Genomic DNA, 18,787 nt, shown 5'->3' with positions numbered 1-18,787 from the left:
AGAAATAGCAGGCAACTTGCTCATATAGTTAGAGTAAAGAGAGGTCTATTTTGGTGTAAAAGCAAAGCAGAGTCAATGGAGAAGCTGGCAGTAAAACTGCAACTCATAATCACGTAATCACATAACTATGGCTGATTTGCTTAATGACCATGGCAGAAGTGAGGTTGTAAGTCACATGATGGCCTGTTTGCAAATAATTCATCTACGTAGCCAAGAAACGTTGCTTTCAGAAGCACGATACAGTATATTATATAAATTCATGCAATGTTTTGTAGGACGTGGCCAGCCATTTTGACCAGCACTGCTAGGGGGCCAGCACTACAACAGTGTGATACAAGTCACTCCTCTTTTCTGTCTAAATTATGACACTAAACACACACCAGACAACTGGGACATAGCTTGCACTTCAATCCTGCAAAACCACTTCTGTTTTTATCATTGTGATGGAAGCAGCAAGAACCTGTCGGTATTGCTATTTCAGTCACTCCTAAACTACCAGGGCTAGATGCATAACAAGAATTATTAAATCTACATTGCAGCAAAAGAGATTAAAATCTATCTATCTATCTATCATCTATCTAATTTCTTTACCACCCATCTCACCTGCATAACTGTGGTTATATTAAAACAGGTTTGAACAAAGACTCTGCAAAATTAAGGCAATTTTAAAGTGCCAAGATGTTTGGTGACTGCAGATGGCTTCACACTCAAGTCGTAAAACCTAACACTGCTAAGAACTATATTCATCTCATTATGACATTTCCTATCCAGAGTTCACTGTCTGTTTAGCCTAGCTTGATTACAAACTACAGATAAGAAACACTTTGGAGGTATGCCAGGAGGCATTTGTTGACTGTGCATGTTCAGTAAAATGAAATGATATCGAACAAATATATTTTATAACCTGCTCCATTCAATGCATAAGCCAAATTTGGAAATAATTTACTTTCCAAGAATAAGCAACAAAATGTTCTGATTCTTTTGTACCTGAATCCAAGAAAACACAACACCCTGAAGAAGATAATTAAGTAATGCTTGAGAGCCTTACACTGCTATTTCAGAATTGGGGTTTTTTTTGCCATTGAATATGTAATGAAATAGGCTGTTTGTATTCTTGTTCCTTTGTTATTTGCTCATTATTTATATATAATTCTTTAATCTTTTGACATTTTGAATTGACATTTCCATTCTCTGTGCAGTGCCATGCATGCACAAACTGTTAAAAATTCTGGCAAGCACACTACATTTTTGTGTAACATTACCATAAGAGCAGTTAGTTCATCATTAGAAAATTGATGATCCTCGATGCTTAGGAATTGGACAGAGGGGGGGAGAGAGACAGAGACAGAGACAGAGAGAGAGACAGAGAGAGAGAGAGAGAGAGAGAGAGAGAAACAGAGAGAGAAACAGAGAGAGAGAGAAACAGAGAGAGAGAGAAACAAAGAGACAGAGAGAGAGAGAGAGAAACAAAGAGACAGAGAGAGAGAGAGAAAAAAAAAAAGAGAGAGAAAGAGACCAAAATTTGTAATGGAATATAACTGCATTCTCTTTTTGGATATGATGTATATCTAATGTACATCTAACTATGGATCTGATAAATAATCTAGTGAATAATTAGAATCTATAGGAACTTCTGTTCAAAGAATCTGTCTGCTGCCATTATGTTCTATTTAATGTATTTGTAATTACAAATACATTAAATAAACCACTGCAGACTTTCTTCTACAAACAAAATCCCATAAAACTGTTCTTCAAATTTCTCAGAGGCCAACAACGATATTAAAAAAAAGTTGCAAATGAGAAAGAACTGTACTTTTTACCTCAGAAAGAGAAAGAAAAGGAACATGCTGAGCTTCACTTTTCATGATGCTACCTGCCTTCCCAAATTCACTTTTTATATTATATTTACCGGGACCTGGAATACCCTGAAAAACAGATAATAATAATAATAATAATAATAATAATAATAATAATAATAATAATAATAATAATAATAATAATAATTTTATTTATTTATAAGGTAATTAAATGATGAAACATCCAAACATATAACAGCCACTAGAGTTTCAGGGAGATCTAACTCTGAAGGATTATTCCTTACATTGTCCAGTGAAGCTTTTAATGCAGGGGTATCAAACTGCCGGCCCGCGGGCCGGATGCGTCATGCGGAAGCTGCGCCCACCCCATTGCTGGCAAAACTGTCCTGACACATTGCGTGACACCACGTGATGTTGCGTGTTTGACATGTCTATTTTAATGTAATTGTTAACATTTATAAAGGAAACTGTTATTATTACTTGTATCACTTTTAATACAACTTAAATCAGCAAATTTCAAGTCAAAAATAAATCACCAAATCAGCTTCATTCAATCATATGCTACAGTTCTTCTGCATTTGCTGGATGCCAAAAAAATAGCTCTTCATTGTGGAGTATAGTAGGCTTGCTAAAAAAAGCTCTCATCAGATTGATGCATCATGCATGTATAGAATAGAGACAGGTGGACAAACTCTCAAAATATTGAGAAGAAAACATTAGGCAAGTCCAGCTCAGATATCTAACAGACCTAGAGAACCTCTAGAGCGCACTGGGGTTGATGCTCAGCAATCTGATAGGCAGTTTCTGGAAACTGGTGGTAACCGGATTCTCAACAAGATTCCATCTGAACAATCTCTTTCTCTGCGCCAAACATTGCTTCATTAAAATGCACACACTGGTTTATCAAAAAGTTTCAGGAAATGAAATACCAGAAATTACACTTGGCGTGTTAGTGCAAAAGGCCAATAACGAACTTAACAATATAAATACAAGCTCGAGCTCACTATAACAATAATGGAGACGAAATGCCAATGCTTCTCCTTCCTAATATCATATTGTGTCAGCAGACTGTCAGCTAGCTGCATTGTTCAGTGTAGTAAATTCCTTCTTGAAGGGATGTTTAGAAGTTGCTCCTGCTTGGCAACTGTGCCCATTTCAATCAGCATTGTGCCAAGAAAATTATTCATATTCACCAAAGCTTTGACCCATCTTGAGAGGCTGATAGATTGTCTAGCTGGGTTAATGACCAGCCTTGTGATACTCCATAAGAGAGAGGCTATTAGATTGACATCTTCTTTCATTGCCTCTGGACTACCTAAGACGATTGGGAATTAGAACCAAAATAGTGCACCATATGGAACCAGATTTTCTTGCCTGTTGATTATTTGGTATTCTACATTAGGGGTCGCCAACCCCCAGTCTGTGGACCAGTACTGGACCACGGCATGCCAGCAACCAGGCCGCACAAACAAGCAAAACCCCATTCATGGGATGCAGGCAGCACACAAAACCATGCACCCTCCAGTCCATGGAAAAACATTTCTCCATGGAACCAGTCCCTGGTGCCCAAAAGGTTGGAGACCTCTACTCTGTGTTATCATGAAATTGAATGGAGTTGAATTACTGTAAACATTTAATCATTTTACACTGCCAGTTCACTGTAAATCTGAAAGACTGAGCTGCATACAAATGTAGGTAGGTAGGTAGGTAGGTAGGTAGGGAAGGAAGGAAGGAAGGAAGGAAGGAAGGAAGGAAGGAAGGAAGGAAGGAAGGAAGGAAGGAAGGAAGGAAGGAAGGAAGGAAGGAAGTCAAGAATAAACTGCAGATTGAAGATGATTCTGCAAAAAGTGGAGTCATGACCGTGTTAGAATAAAGACAAGGAGAGCAACTGAGATCACCCAAAACTGTTCTAGACAGTTGCTCTCACAAGGAGTTCTGCAAGAAAGTAGTCTCTGGCAGTTTTGGAGCTCTGGCAGATTAGGTTGTATTAAGGTAATAAGAGACCTTTGAATGTAAAAAGAATTTTAGTGGACAGTTTTCAAGGCTTGGTTGATTATTGTTTAAAACATGCCTTCTACTTCACAACATAGCAAAGTTTTCAAGTGACAGTATTCATTTATATAACTGGCATATAAACTTTACTTAACTCAAGGCTGAAATGTATCCTGTGCTTCAATAAAAGAGGTAAACCTATGCTATACCGACAAAACTAAGGTAATTAAATTCTAAAAGATTGGAATCAGCTAAATATGGTAAATTGTGTGCTATGTAGCTATGAGACTGAAGCATATTGTGGCAATCAATCAAATTATATAAGAAAAAATGTGTTCAGGTTTAGGTTATGAATGATTCATGTTACAAAATATTGCCTTTGGAATATGTAACAATTGCCCAACCTGACAGGAAGCCACAAATAGAACATTAATACATCAGGAAGGCATTCAGATTACTGCCTTAAATATTTGTATAATAATAGCATGTTTCTAAACTACCTGGAGAATTCACACAAACACAAACATCTATTGAGAGTTTGTTAACATTGCTTGATATATATTTGTCTTTTAGACAGAAAGGTAGATAAACTCATTGGATGGGGAATTTTTGACAAAAAGAAAAGAACTACCAATACAAGCACACTGTTAAAGGGACTGAATATTGTACTTGAGAAGTTATAAATATTAATAAGAAAATTAGCATCAAAATAAAATTAATCTTGGGACCTTACCGACTGAAAATTCCACCAGGAGATAAATATTTTATCCTTTTTAAGAAGTCTTTTTTCAGTAATCACTAATGAACCATGATTACTATTTACCTTTCACAGTAGTCCTATCATTTTCCCCCATTTAAACCTCTCTCGGAACTGTTGCACTACCACTGCTTTTCTTCATCTTCTGAAAGCCATTAATGGAACCAAAACACTATCTAATTCAAGGTCATCTGAATTAAAAACAGAACTCATTAGCTTATTTTTCTTTTTTAAAAAAGAGAGAAAAACGTCAAACATGTCTTGTTCACTGACAATTTTTCCCTTTTGAGAAATAATCTATTAGAAGGATGGAAACTCTAAACTGAAAAACCATCTCCTCCTTGTTGCTCCAATTTATTGAGAATTCATCTTTGTTCTTGTGTCATACAAAACTCAGTGGAAGCTACTGAGAACCCATTCATCTGTTCGGTTAGTGATGTACTTATGTGTAACAAAACAGACTGTATCTATTAATCTGCTGAATAAACCCAGCTGAAACCTAAAATTGAAAGAGAACTTGAAGTATTCACTGTGAACCTGTCCCTGACTTGTCAGAGGATGCTGCCAAGATAGCTTTTTCAATCCTTTCTTCAAAGCTATCTTCCCATTAATTTATGGTATTTAATTGATTTACTGACTGGGACTCTACCAATTCAGTTCTTTATGATCCACACAATAATATAAAATGCTGTTTTAAAAGCTTGGAAGGTCAAAATGCTGCACATACTCCCTGATAAGGTGGGAATTTTAGATGCCAAAATACATCCCCCAAAATATATTCATCTTATCCAATGGGTTTATCCATGAGTTTTTACAGCAATGCTTTTTTGTAAAGTATAAGCCCAAATACCATAAAAATGTGCCACTCAGAGGTAAGCCAGTTGTAAAAGTCAAAACATACAAAAATTTTGAGGGTTAGCTTATTTACAGGTAGCTTAATTGTTATGGTGTCTTGGTTAAAAATTTATGGTCGTATTATCTAGTGATGGACTTATACACAAGTATAAGTAAAGTATAAGTAAAGCAGAGGTCCCCAAACCCAGGTCACGCCCCACTACAGGGCCTCAAGCCCTTCAGAACTGGGTCGCAGAAGTGGAATCATTCAAATGGAACTGCACGCACATGTGTGCTTGCCTGCCGCTCGCGTGGAACCATCCCCTCTCCCCCCAGTTGGTCCACAAAGTTGTAAAGGTTGTGGAACTCTGCAGTAAAGTATATTTTTGTCAAGATGAACTTGAGTTTATCCTGACAAAATAGTAACCATTATAATAGGTAACAATAGACATTTGGCTTAACAGTTTATCCCAAGATAAGGTGGAAAGGAAAATGTATCTTTGAAAATACTTTTAGGGTATATGGATGAGCCTAAAATGAAGTGGATTTTAGAATCAAAAGCATAAGTGACATAACAAGTTCCTTATGTAACTGTATTTATGTACAATTGGGGGATGGGGGGAGAGAAAGAGACAGAAAGACAGAGACAGAGACAGAAATGGAGAGAGCCAATTATGAAAGAACAAAATGCAAGACTTGAAGACAGAATAGCATGTTTGCATGAACAATTTCTTAAATTTGTAAAAAAAAAATGATGAAGCCTCTGGGAACAGCTTCCATTGCACCAGAAGAAAGTCACTTTAATTAAGTTAAAAATTGAAGCACTCACCCGGGCCACTGCCTCAATTTTGTTTTTCTCAAAAAGAAAAGAAAAGCACTGCTCAGTACAGTACAGTGATGACAATGCTGTTAATATATTTTTATCTCCATAATTTTAAAGTAATTCAAATATGAATATTTGTGAAAAACATCTTGCACTGCAGCAGCCAATTACTTTAATATAAAAAAAATCTATGGCTTGTCAATATGTTCATATTATTTCCTGTATCTCAAGTTCACTGATTACAGACCAATTAGTGTACTGAAATGTCAGGCTTACTTGTATTAACATCCAAGTTTTAATATTACCATGAACTAAGATATTACTATTGAACATTCAAAAATAGAATAGAAAAAGCACCAGAAAATGCTCCCTGTCTGGATTTTTAAGCAAAGGAACCCAGCATTGTTATGGGTCATTCCCAAAAGATGCAGTCAAAAATAATATAATCAGATATAATTTGCTGTGCGTAGAAAACTCATAGAAGACAGAAAAAGAGTGAGAGAAAGGAATGGTCTGCTGTCAGTCTACATTTTCAGTCTGTCCATTAAAAAGAGAAGCATATGTTTGAGGAGGTTAAGTCATTTTAGATGATATTTCAATTAATTGGTATAAGTGAATTAAAATTGGTCTACCCATATTACTACTAAATAGTACAGGGCAGAAGCAAATTCACAGGATATCTTCCAATAATTCAGTGATAGAGTAGGTAACAGGTAGATCCCCATTCAAATCTCAACATGCCATTAACTAACTACAGTATACAGTCATTACGGCAGTTCGCTAACCAGATTCTTATTTGTAATACAAAGAAGTATTGACTTACAAGGTTGCTTTAAAGATTAGCAAGTTGCTCAGTGGGTTAGGACGCTGAGCTTGTCGATCAGAAGGTCGGCAGTTTGGCGGATCGAATCCCGACTGCCGCGTAACAGAGTGAGCACCTGTTACTCGTCCCAGCTTCTGCCAACCTAGCAGTTCGAAAGCACGTAAAAATGCAAGTAGAAAAATAGGGACCACTACGGTGGGGAGGTAACAGCGTTCCGTGCACCTTTGGCGTCTAGTCATGCCGGCCACATGACCACGGAGACGTCCTCGGACAAGCGCTGGCTCTTCGGCTTTGAACTGGAGATGAGCACCGGCCCCTAGAGTCGGAAACGACTAGCACGCATGTGCGGGGGAACCTTTACCTTTACCAAGTTTACAAATGTGTAGTACTTTGGAGTGATTGTAGGGCAGGGCTTTTCAACCTTTTCACCCATTGTACCACTTTTAGGATATGGCAACATCTGAGTACCATCAGTCACCTAGCAAGGTGTCAAAAACTTGATGACCCAAAAAAAAAGGAAAAAAGTGATGAAGTACAGGTAGTCCTCGATTTACAACAGTTCACATAGTGACTGTTCGAAGTGACAATGGCACTGAAAAAAGTGCCCCTTAAGCCACAACTGAGCAAGACACCTGCCCACCCGGAGGTGCTCTTCCTCCTGTCCAAGGTTTTCATTGTTGTGAGCATTTCTGTTGAGATTTAGCAGTGGGGGTGGGGTGGGGGGGTGTTTGGTTTTTATCCCTCCCCCCTCTCTCCTGGGTGTCTGCAGCAGGTTTTGGTCACTTCACATGACTCTGGGACACTGTGACCATCATAAATATGAATCAGATACCATTGACCATGGTATCGTACTGCGGCGTCTCAGGGGACTGGGAGTGGGAGGCACTGTTTTACGGTGGTTCTCCTCCTATCTCCTGGGCCGCTCGCAGTCGGTGTTGACTGAAGGACAGAGATCCACCCCAAGGCCTCTCGTTTGTGGAGTTCCTCAGGGGTCGGTTCTCTCGCCCCTCCTGTTCAACATTTACATGAAGCCGCTGGGTGAGATCATTCGTGGTTTCGGGGTGGGGTATCATCAGTACGCTGATGACACCCAACTGTTTTTCTCCACCCCAAACCAACCCAGCGATGCCCTCGCCGTGATGTCCCGTTGCCTGGAGGCGGTCCAGGTCTGGATGGGGAGAAACAGGCTTCGTCTCAATCGTGCCAAGACTGAGTGGCTGTGCATACCGGCATCTCGGGTTAACCAGATTATTCCACCTTTAATGATGGGGGGTGAGGTGTTACACCCCCCCTCCCGTTGATAGGGCTCGCAACTTGGGCGTCCTCCTGGATTCACGGCTCAATTTTGAAGATCATATAGGAGCCATGACCAGGGGGGCTTTTGCCCAGGTTCGCCTGGTGTGCCAGTTGCGACCCTATCTGGACCAAGATGCCCTACGCACAGTCACTCATGCGCTCGTGACCTCCCGTCTAGACTACTGCAACGCTCTCTACATGGGGCTGCCCTTGAGGACCACTCGGAGGCTTCAGCTGGTGCAGAATGCGGCCGCGCGAGTTGTGATGGGGGTTTCCCGATACTCCCATGTAACACCTCTACTCCGCGAGCTGCATTGGCTTCCGGTTGCCCTCCGGGTGAGATTCAAGGTGCTGGTGATGACCTATAAAGCCCTAAATGGCTTGGGTCCAGGATATCTGAGGGAACACCTGCTGCCAGCATCAAGTTCCCTTCGTCCAGTGCGCTCACACAGGGAGGGTCTTCTCAGGGTGCCGCCGGTAAAAGACTGCCGGCGGAAAACACCCAGGGGAAGGGCCTTCTCTGTGGGTGCGCCTGCCCTCTGGAACCAGCTGCCCGTGGAGCTTAGGACTGCCCCTGACCTTTGTTCATTTCTCCGGGATCTGAAGACCTGGCTCTTTGAGCTCTCCGGCCCAGGCTGAGAATTTTTAACTGGGGTTTTTATTTTTAGGGATGATTTACTCTTTTTTAATTGTTTTTAACTTTTGTACTGGTTTGGTTTTATATACCCTGTAAACCGCCCTGAGTCCTTTGGGAAAGGGCAGTATGTAAATCTAATAAAATAAATAAATCAGTTGCCAAGCATCGGAATGTAAATCACAAGACCCTGGAGATGCTGCAACTTTCCAGCTGATCAACGCTTCTTCTGGGCTCAGCAGAAGTGCCAGGATCAGCACTGAGCTCCAGCTGGAGCCTGGCGCTGATCCTGGTGCTTCTGCTGAGCCCTGACAGCCCTGCAGCTCCAGCCGTCACTCACTCAGGCTTGTGCGGTGCTGCCACCGGTTCAGCTCATTCCCCTCCCCCGCTACCACTTTTCTAGGATGGTTGCGTACCACCTGCCAGGTGCCAATGTTCCACAGGTGGTACCCGTACCACTGGTTGAAAAGCTGTGTTGTAGGGTATATGTCCCATAAGAGCAACATTAACAATCATGCTAGAAAATGACATTTGTTCACTCTTTCATAATTCACCTGTTTAAAAGCCATACATTTATATGTCACATAGTTACAAGGCATACATTATTTGGTTCACACTGCTTCTTACATACATCAAGTAAAAGGCTGTGTAACTGGGCAAATGTTAGGGTATAATAAGAAGTTTAATAGTTTAATGGTTAGAAATTATCAACACATGTGTCACAATATGTTTCCCCAAGAGGATACTTCCTCTCTCTTTTTTTTCCTGCAATACTACTGCTCAATGTCAAAGCATAAACTTGAAATACTAAAGGTCAGAAATTCAATGTCTAGCATCTCCGGTTAAAATAATTGTAAGCAGCAAACCTCAGGAGGGCCACTGCTGATGTTTTGAAGAGTTTCTGAATGGACAGAACTGGGTTAAACAACCTAGGACCTGACTCATATATAAGCATATACAGTTAAGCTTTGATATTTAACACAGTTCATTACTGTGTGATTCTAACACAGTGGCAAATTTTATTTTATTTTCTTTGTAGAGTGAACAAAAAATACTTTGTCTTTTATATCATTTATAAGTGGAATATATTTTAATCAACTGAAATAATTCTGTAAGACATAATAAAACCCAAGTACCCCACCTTGTCCAAGTTAAACAATTAATGCTACTTTTTATGTGATAAGTACTAGTGACTGTTAAATAAATCACTTCTATCATGAAATATTGAACACGTACCTTTATTATCCTAGTGAGTGTTTTATTCATTCTGAGGTATATTATTTCTGATAAAATAAAATGAGGACCCAGATTGTTGGGGGCAATAAGCTGACTTTGTAAAAAATGCCACTGGGGGGGGGCAAAAGCCCTAATAAGCAGGCATATACATAGAATGAAGGCTATTGCTAAGCACATTGATTTCTGCTTCTTAGATTGTAAGCCGCCCTGAGTCTTCGGAGAAGGGCGGGATATAAATGGGATTTTTTTAAAAAAATCAAAGTAACTGTATTCTTTATTAAGTGGACTAAACCTATTCACTGACTATATACCTTCTCCTCTGACATTCAGAATGTAGTCATCTATTTTTTAAAAATGGAAAACACTAACTAATCTCTACACCTTGTATTTATGTTTGAATATAGGTATGTGTTCTAATACCCTGCAAAAATGCCTTTGTTTATGCTATAATTTAGGCAGACGAAATCCGCAGCAATCATATATAGTAAATGGTTTATAAAATATTCTGCATCTACAAGATGAGCGGATTTATTCTGAGAATAAGAAAACAGTAACCATGTAAGTGGATGAATTCTTCATTTGGGTAGAAAACGGCCATCAATTTTCCTACCCTAAATTAATGTTTTCCTTTCTAAGGTCTTCCAGAAATGCAGGATTTCAACTCCTATAATTTTCAGCCATTTTGATTAAAGAAGTTAAATTCTAACAACCCTTGAGGGAACCTGTCAGGAAAAAGAAACCATAAAACATCACTAAACTGGTTATCAACTCTTTCGTCCAAGTGTCCTCACATCACCTTGAATCTTTTTTCAATATACAGTATGCATTTTTTATACATAGCACAGAGAGAGACACACACACACACAAACACAAAAGTAGTGTCAACAGATCCCAGGAACAAAATCAAAGCTATCTGTTCAGAAGAATGCAGTGCTAGGGTCAGGTGAGATAATGTGCAAAACCCTCAAACTCCCAGGCTTTTGGTAAAGGACAAAGATTGAGGAAGACATATATCACACATACAAGTGGGGAAGGATATGATATAGAGAGAGATAGTGATAGAAATGGAGAAAGAGAGAGAGAGAGAGAGAGAGAGACAGAGAAGTAGTCTTTGATGTATAGCCATTCATTCAACAACTATTCAAAATTAGTTATAACCAATCTTCAGTGTTCTTGTCATCTTAGTACTCTTACAGTTACTGTGAACTGGGTACTTGGCACCTGGTTTGCACTTATGTCTGGTTGTAGCACCCAACAATCACATTTGCAACCTTCCCTGACAGCTTTCCCAGAAAGTCAATGGGAAAGCTGGCAGGGAAAGTTACAAGTCACTGGGGTAATCTCCCCCACCCACGCACCCTCCTCCAATGTATTTGATCACTGTATTTTTATAATGATAGACTAATGGCGGTTTTCAGTTAAAAACCAAATAATATCAACTAATATAATAAAGTACAACAGAATACATTTTGAGTAATAAAGGCATTTATAACTTTATTTAAAAAGTAAAAAGTAAAAAAAGCAAGGTTCTACATTTAGGCAAGAAAACCCAAATACACAGCAGGTACCTTGCTCAATATCTCAGCGTCCTAGTGGACAATCACTTAAATAGGAGCCAGCAGTGTGCTGCAGCTGCCAAAAAAGCCAACACAGTACTAGACTGCATCAACAGAGGGACAGAATCAAGATCACATGAAGTGTTAATACCACTTTATAACACCTTAGTAAAGCCACACTTGGGAATACTGCATCCAGTTTTGGTCAACATGATGTAAAAATGATGTTGAGACTCTAGAAAGAGTACAAAGAAGAGCAACAAGATGATTAGGGGACTGAAGGCTAAAACATATAACGTTGCTGGAATTGGGTATGTGTAGTTTAATGAAGAGAAGGACAAGGGGTGACATGATAGCAGTGTTCCAATATCTCAGGGGTTGCCACAAGGAAGAGGAAGTCAAGCTATTCTCCAAAGCACCTGAAGACAGGACAAGAAGCAATGGATGGAAACTGATCAAGGAGAAAGGCAACCTAGAACTAAGGAGAAATTTCCTGACAGAACAATTAATCAATGGTACAACCTGCCTCCATAAGTTGTGAATGCTCCTATACTGGAAGTTTTTAAGAAGAGACTGAACAACCATTTGTCTGAAATGGTATCGGGTTTCTTGCCTGAGCAGGGGGTTGGACTAGATGACCTCCAAGGTCCCTTCCAACTCTATTGTTGTTGCTGTTGTTGTCTTTATTACAAGAAAAAGTCACATACAAAGAAACTATTGTAGTTGTCCATAAAAGTTGATCTTACCAATATGCTGGGGCATCAAATCCAATTTGCATAATTTCCAATAAATCATTTTTGTTACCTTGCCTTATACTGTCAACTGGTCAATTTTCTCTCAGCTGCTGACTACATGGTCAATAGTCACATCTTTTTCTACATTTGTTCTTATTTCCAGTTTTTAAATTTGCTTTTATTTTATTTATTAATCAAATAAATAGATCCCTAAATTTTGCCCCTTACAGCTTTGTTTAAATTAAAAAAATCAGTTACATTTAATACTAACATAGCATATAATTAGGTTAGACTAGATAGTGGAGGTCTAGTGCAGTGCCTACAGACATAACTGTGTGTACACTGCATATCCAATTGTTATCCAGCAGTGCAGGAATACTGCATTTAAAAAAAATCAGAACCCTGGAATTCTTAGCAATTAAAATTAAAGACCTGAAGGGTAGCAGCACATCTCAAAAAGCAATAAGGCATACTTAGAAATCAGCAACATACGTAGTCATAAGCAAGAGAGAGAATATAGCATTTTAAAAATATATATTTTATGTAACATGAAAATATATAATATATACAGTATTTATAAACAAAAAAATAAAAACTTGGTAAATTTAGCCACTGGTTATATTTTATAGCTACCCAGTATGATGTTCGTGCGGATGTAAAATATTAAGATTCTTACAAAAAATCATAAAGGAAGCTCCTTTCCTGTCTGACGTCTAAGCAAAGACAAGAAGTACTGACTTACGGTAGATAAATGCAGATTGTTCGTGTGTGACTTTGACATTATAACTACAGTTTTTATTGTTTCTTGTATATTGCTGTTTCGAATTACTCAAACCTCACTTTCACAGCTGACAATATAACACAAGATGGTATTAAATATAAAAGTTGCAAATGCCATCAACAGCTGTAAATGTCACCCTACCTTAATAGGTATATTCAGAAAACCCATGTTTTATACTCAATTTTACAACTTCATTAGATAATGAAGTCTTCTTTAAAATATTTTTCTCTGAAAATTTAAAAAAGAACTCAGCAATTTGTATTATTTTGCCATTTGATAAGTAGGTCACATTATCCTGATTCTTATGATCAAGAGGACACAAATGCCACCAAAACTCACAATTATTAGTTAATTAGCTTTTCCCATAAATTATTTAGGTGGAAATTTGTTCACTCAAATTTTTACTATGTCTATAATTGCATCAACACATTTCCCTGATCAAACGTGAGATTCTGTAGCATATTTTTTAAGATAAATTCCCATCCAAGACTACTTAACACATGGAACAGCTTAGCATCAGAAAACTGTAATATCATATCCCTATTTTAGAATACAGGTAGTACTTGACTTAGAACAGTTCATTTAGTGACTGTTCGAAGATACAACATCACTTTAAAAAAGTGACTTATGACTGTTTTTCATACTTATGACCACTACAGCATCCCCATGCTTACATGATCAAAATTTGAATACTTGGCAAGTGGTTCATATTTATGACGCTTGCAGTGTCCCAGGATCATATGATTGCCTTTTGTGACCATTTGACAAGCAAAGTCAACGTGGAAGCCAGATTCACTTAACAACCATGTTACTAACTTAACAACTGCTATGGTTCACTTAACAAGTATAGCAAGAAATGTAATAAACAACAACAACTTTATTGATTAGCCCTTGGGCCATATCAAAGTGCAAAGTTCCAGCACAAATTGTTACTAAAATTTGATAAAAGCAATTTAAAATGGAATTTGATAAAATACAATTTAAAATGGAATTTGATAAAATACAATTTAAAATGGAATTAGAATAAAATACGATTTAAAATGAAATGGTAATAAAATACAATCTAAAATGAAATTGTAATAATGTACAATAATTTAAGATATAGATAAAATATGATAAAATTATATTTCAGAGTCACCCTTGCAATCTACCCCAATCAGCCCCACATATGCAGATCTCAACTGGACCATTTTGTTTAGGTACTGTGCTACGTTAAATGTTATTTTCAAGTTCTGGCTGGACATAAGGTAAGTTGTTTTGATATGGGGATCCCAGTGGGTCATTCGTTTGGTATATAGACCAAGATACCTGTCTCTCACCCTCTTATACAGGCAACAGTCAAATAGGATGTGAGCCAGGTCTTCTACTTCTGCTGCTCCACACATGCAGAGACGTTCATTAGTACGTTTGTATTTACTCAGCCATTTCAAGTTACCCACCTTACCAAGGATAGCTATATCAGTTTGTGCTTCTATATCCTTAATTTTTGGGGCAACTCTTTTTTGGGATTGTTCTCCTGTTACACAAGAGACGGGAAGGCCACAGCTTCTTACAAAATGTGTTAGTTTGGTGAACCAGGAAATTTGTGATTGTAGTTTTATTTGGTCTAGTAGGCATAACTTGGGGAGTCTATCAGTCTCCATTTCATTAACTTTGCACCAGTAGTTATAAGCTCTAATTTTAGATAATGCATGAATTGTATGAATTCCCAATTCATCTCTAACTGCTGCTGCAGATGTTCTTGGATCTACACCCAAAATACATCTCAAATGCTGGGATTGTGTTTGTTCTAGGACTGTGGTTGAGTAAAGACCCGAAATTTCTGCTCCATACAAGAGCATTGTGGTAACCTTAGCCTTATAAACCTTGATTAATGGGGCTAGGGACCCTGGGTAACTATGGTTCTTTAGTTTGAGCAGTAAATTCAAACGGGCTTTTGCTCTAAATGTACTCCATTGATAATGGCAGGCCCAAGATCCAGTCTTGGAAAAAGTTACACCCAAATATACAAAGGTGTTAACTTGTTCAATTGGTTCACCATCTAATTGCCACTTATGTCTCTGATGGTTTCTTCCAAACACCATTATTTTTTATTTAGATTTGCTAATGATTAGGGAGTTATCCTGGCAATAAGAGCTGAATCTTCTTAATAGCCTACGTAATCCTACTTATGAGTATGATCATAAAATCATATCATCAGCATAAAGCAAGCTGTTACAGTAAGTATTTAGGATCATCGGCATGTGTACCATGGTATCCTTCATTAATCCAGGCAAGTCATTGATGTATAAATTAAATAATAATGGGGCCAGGATACACCCTTGCCTTATCCCTTTATTTGTGTGAATCCTGTTAGTCAGGGCCCCATTAACCCCATACCGCACCCTCAAACAGGTACTTGTGTAAAGGGCTTTAATCAAAGCCAAGAGTCTGGGTTCTATTTTAAGGGATGTCAATTTACTCCATAGTACTTTACCATATCAAATGCTGCTGTAAGGTCTATGAAAGCATCAAACAGGGGTCTCCTCTTATAGGCATATTTGGCAATTAGATGGTTCAAGACAAAGCAGTTATCAATAGATCTGTTTTGTCTAAAACCTGCTTGTTCTTCTGTGAGGATGTTGTTTTCCTCTACCCAGATTTCTATTCTGTTCAAAAGGTACCTAGCATATATTTTTGCTACAATGTCAATCAGGCTGATGGGCCTGTAGTTACTAGGATCCTTTTTATTCCCTTTTTTATATATGGGGACAACTATTGCCATCTTCCACCATATGGCAGGTGTTATTTATGTGTGTAAAAAGACCTGCTAATACAAGGCCCCACCAATTGGGAAATTTCTTAAATAATTCTGCTGGTAAAAAATCCTCACCTGGGGCTTTATTGCTCTTTAAGCTTATAATGATGGACTGTATCTCCTTTTCTGAGAGTGGTGGCCAAGGGGGGGAATTTTAGGGTTTACTAAATCACTGTTTAAAGATAGTTTCTTTACCGGTTTGGCGGGAGCAAACAAGCACTGATAATAATTCTCCCAGCCCGCAGCAGAGATTGGTATGTCGAACGCAAATCTCCGTTCCTTCAGGATACCTGCTACAGAGTGCCAAAATAATACTGAGTTATGACTTCTGGCAGCCAACTCAAGTTCTAACCAGATTGAAATGGCAAAACTTTTTTTCTTTAATGTTATTAAAATGTTGTTAGTTTTTTTTATATTCCCTTCTTGTGTGCAGCATTTTAGCTTGTATATGGGCAGAAGGATTCCTCTGGGCAAGCCTCATGGCTGCCTTCAATTTCTTTTTCAGTTGCTGGCAATCAGGATCAAACCAGCGAGGTCTACCCACTTGGGCTCTTTTTGTAGTAGGTTTAGCTGTTAGGTGTTTTTTCAGTATATTACAGAGATTGGAGAATGCATTGAAGGCTGCCATCCAGTCAGTAGTAGATGACTGGATTGTTCTAGCCCACATAGTAGCATCCTCAAGAAATGTAATACAATGGGGCAAAATTCACTTAATAACTATCTCACTTAGCAACAGAAATTTTGGGCAAAATTGTGGTTGTAAGTCAAGGTTTACACACTATAGCTGATCAGAAAAGGCTAAACAAAACTAGACTATTCCCTTTTAGAACAAACAATATGTAAACAGAAAAAAGTAAGATGTAGTAAGCAGAACAAATTAAAAGCAGAAGAAACAAAATCCAACTAAATTTAGTTTATATCCAGACTATTTATTATACCCTCTGTAATTTTCTGTCCTTGTCACTCATCCTTGCTTCCATCAAACCCATATACTGATTAATACATTTCAAGCAGGCCTTATGACCGGTCACTTAACAACCATTAAACACTACAAGACATTTTTAAAAAGCTACTTACAACCTGCCCTTAAAGTTAAGATTCATCCCAGTCACATGGCTGTTATTTGCAACATTATTTTTGCCTGTTTCCATACATTTTACTTCCATGTTGTACGTTTCTTTAAATTTCTTACCTTTCTCTTTCTGAAGAAATCATCAGCTCCATCCAGCTACATGTTCCTTGGTTTTCCCCCTCCTTTTCTCTTGATCACTAATCCTTCATATATTTCTTTTGAAATTCATTCCTCATTCATTCTCTCTATATCACTTGAGGATAACTCACTCTGTTTTCAATCTACATGCACTGAACATCCATAATTCTTGACTGCATGTCTTCCTTTAACTATCAGACATGCTTCCCAGGTATTCCCATTCAATTTACCTGAGGGTTTCTCCTAACATATCCAACATTCACTTCCTCGTAAGAAAATGGGCAAAACTATTCCATTTTTATTTTATTTTTTTACAAATATTCATTTTTTTAGCACAAGCCATATATGACCCACTACCTTTCACCAGCATCTGAAGTATTTATCTAAACAATTCTCCTTCCATTGTCCCATCTTTAATAAATATTCTACCAAAGGAAAAATAACTGTTGTCCTTAAAAAAAACTTATCATGCAAAACAAGCAACATCTCACTGCTAGATTATTTCTTGCAAAAATAGTTAGCAAAATTTGTTGAATTCCGAATATTGGTAATTACTATCTTTTGATTTTCATCCAAGGTCAAAGAGACATGCCACAGCAGTAACCATCAGTGCCTATCATAATATTATTCAAATTCTTCCTCTTTGTGAGGTAACACTGTGTGTCCTGCTCAGGATGACTTTGCTTGTCCTCCAGGTACACCCAAAGGGCAACATAGACAATAATGATCCATCTGTTCACTACTGGCAACTAGCAAACTTCTAATAAAGACAGATGTGGGTCACCCTGTACAAACGTGCTGCAGGGTGCTAATGAATCCTCCTAATGGTCACTAGCTGCCACTTTAAACTGATTGATGAACAAAAGGGTTAAGCTTGAAAAGCTAAGATGAGTACTGTGGACTATCATCAGTCTTACTACAACCTCTCTTCTATACTGACAGCCTTGTTCTTTCCTGTCATCTTTCTCAGTTTGATCTTTATATATATTCTGAAGCATACAAAAAAATAATTTTACTTTCACAAGCAGGAGAATGAATAAGAAATTTGCTACTAGATGAACTACATGAGCTGCTCTAGTACACTGAACATTCAGGTGCAATATGTTTACAATTTACCGCTTCATCAAAAGTCTATCCAAACATAAAAATAGCCATTTGTAACTAACTCCAATGTTAAATGACTTGCAATGCAATGTTTCCTGTTCCAGATACCTTTTCCTACCTACCATTCATTCACCAAACATTCATTAATACAGTAACAAAGTTAAAAGAAACATTGATTAAAATTAGTTCCAAATTCCATTATTTAGTTGCTTCAAGTTTCCACACTTGATTTCTCTAGAAAATTTGTAAAATACTAATCAACATGGTTCCATATTATGCATGCAATGCATGGTTCACTAAACAGTTATATGTAGAATTTTAGGCACTCTTAGTCACATTGTATGTTTCAGTATCCCTAAGTGAACAATTTTTTATAAATAATTAATTTGTATG

The 18,787-nt window shown here is 37.9% G+C and overlaps 1 protein-coding gene across 1 annotated transcript in view; it reads right to left on the bottom strand.

Annotated features, from left to right (window-relative positions):
- Positions 1-18,787, bottom strand: part of STPG2 (sperm tail PG-rich repeat containing 2) — a gene marked incomplete at both ends in the record, with an annotated part of 198,585 nt that overhangs the window by 145,038 nt on the left and 34,760 nt on the right. The window lies entirely within an intron of this gene.

Source organism: Vipera ursinii (genome assembly GCF_947247035.1).
Source record: "Vipera ursinii genome assembly, chromosome: 7".
Taxonomy (NCBI): Eukaryota; Metazoa; Chordata; class Lepidosauria; order Squamata; family Viperidae; genus Vipera; species Vipera ursinii.
The sequence above is the reverse complement of the archived record's forward strand: the minus strand, read 5'-3'. Positions and strand labels throughout refer to the sequence as shown.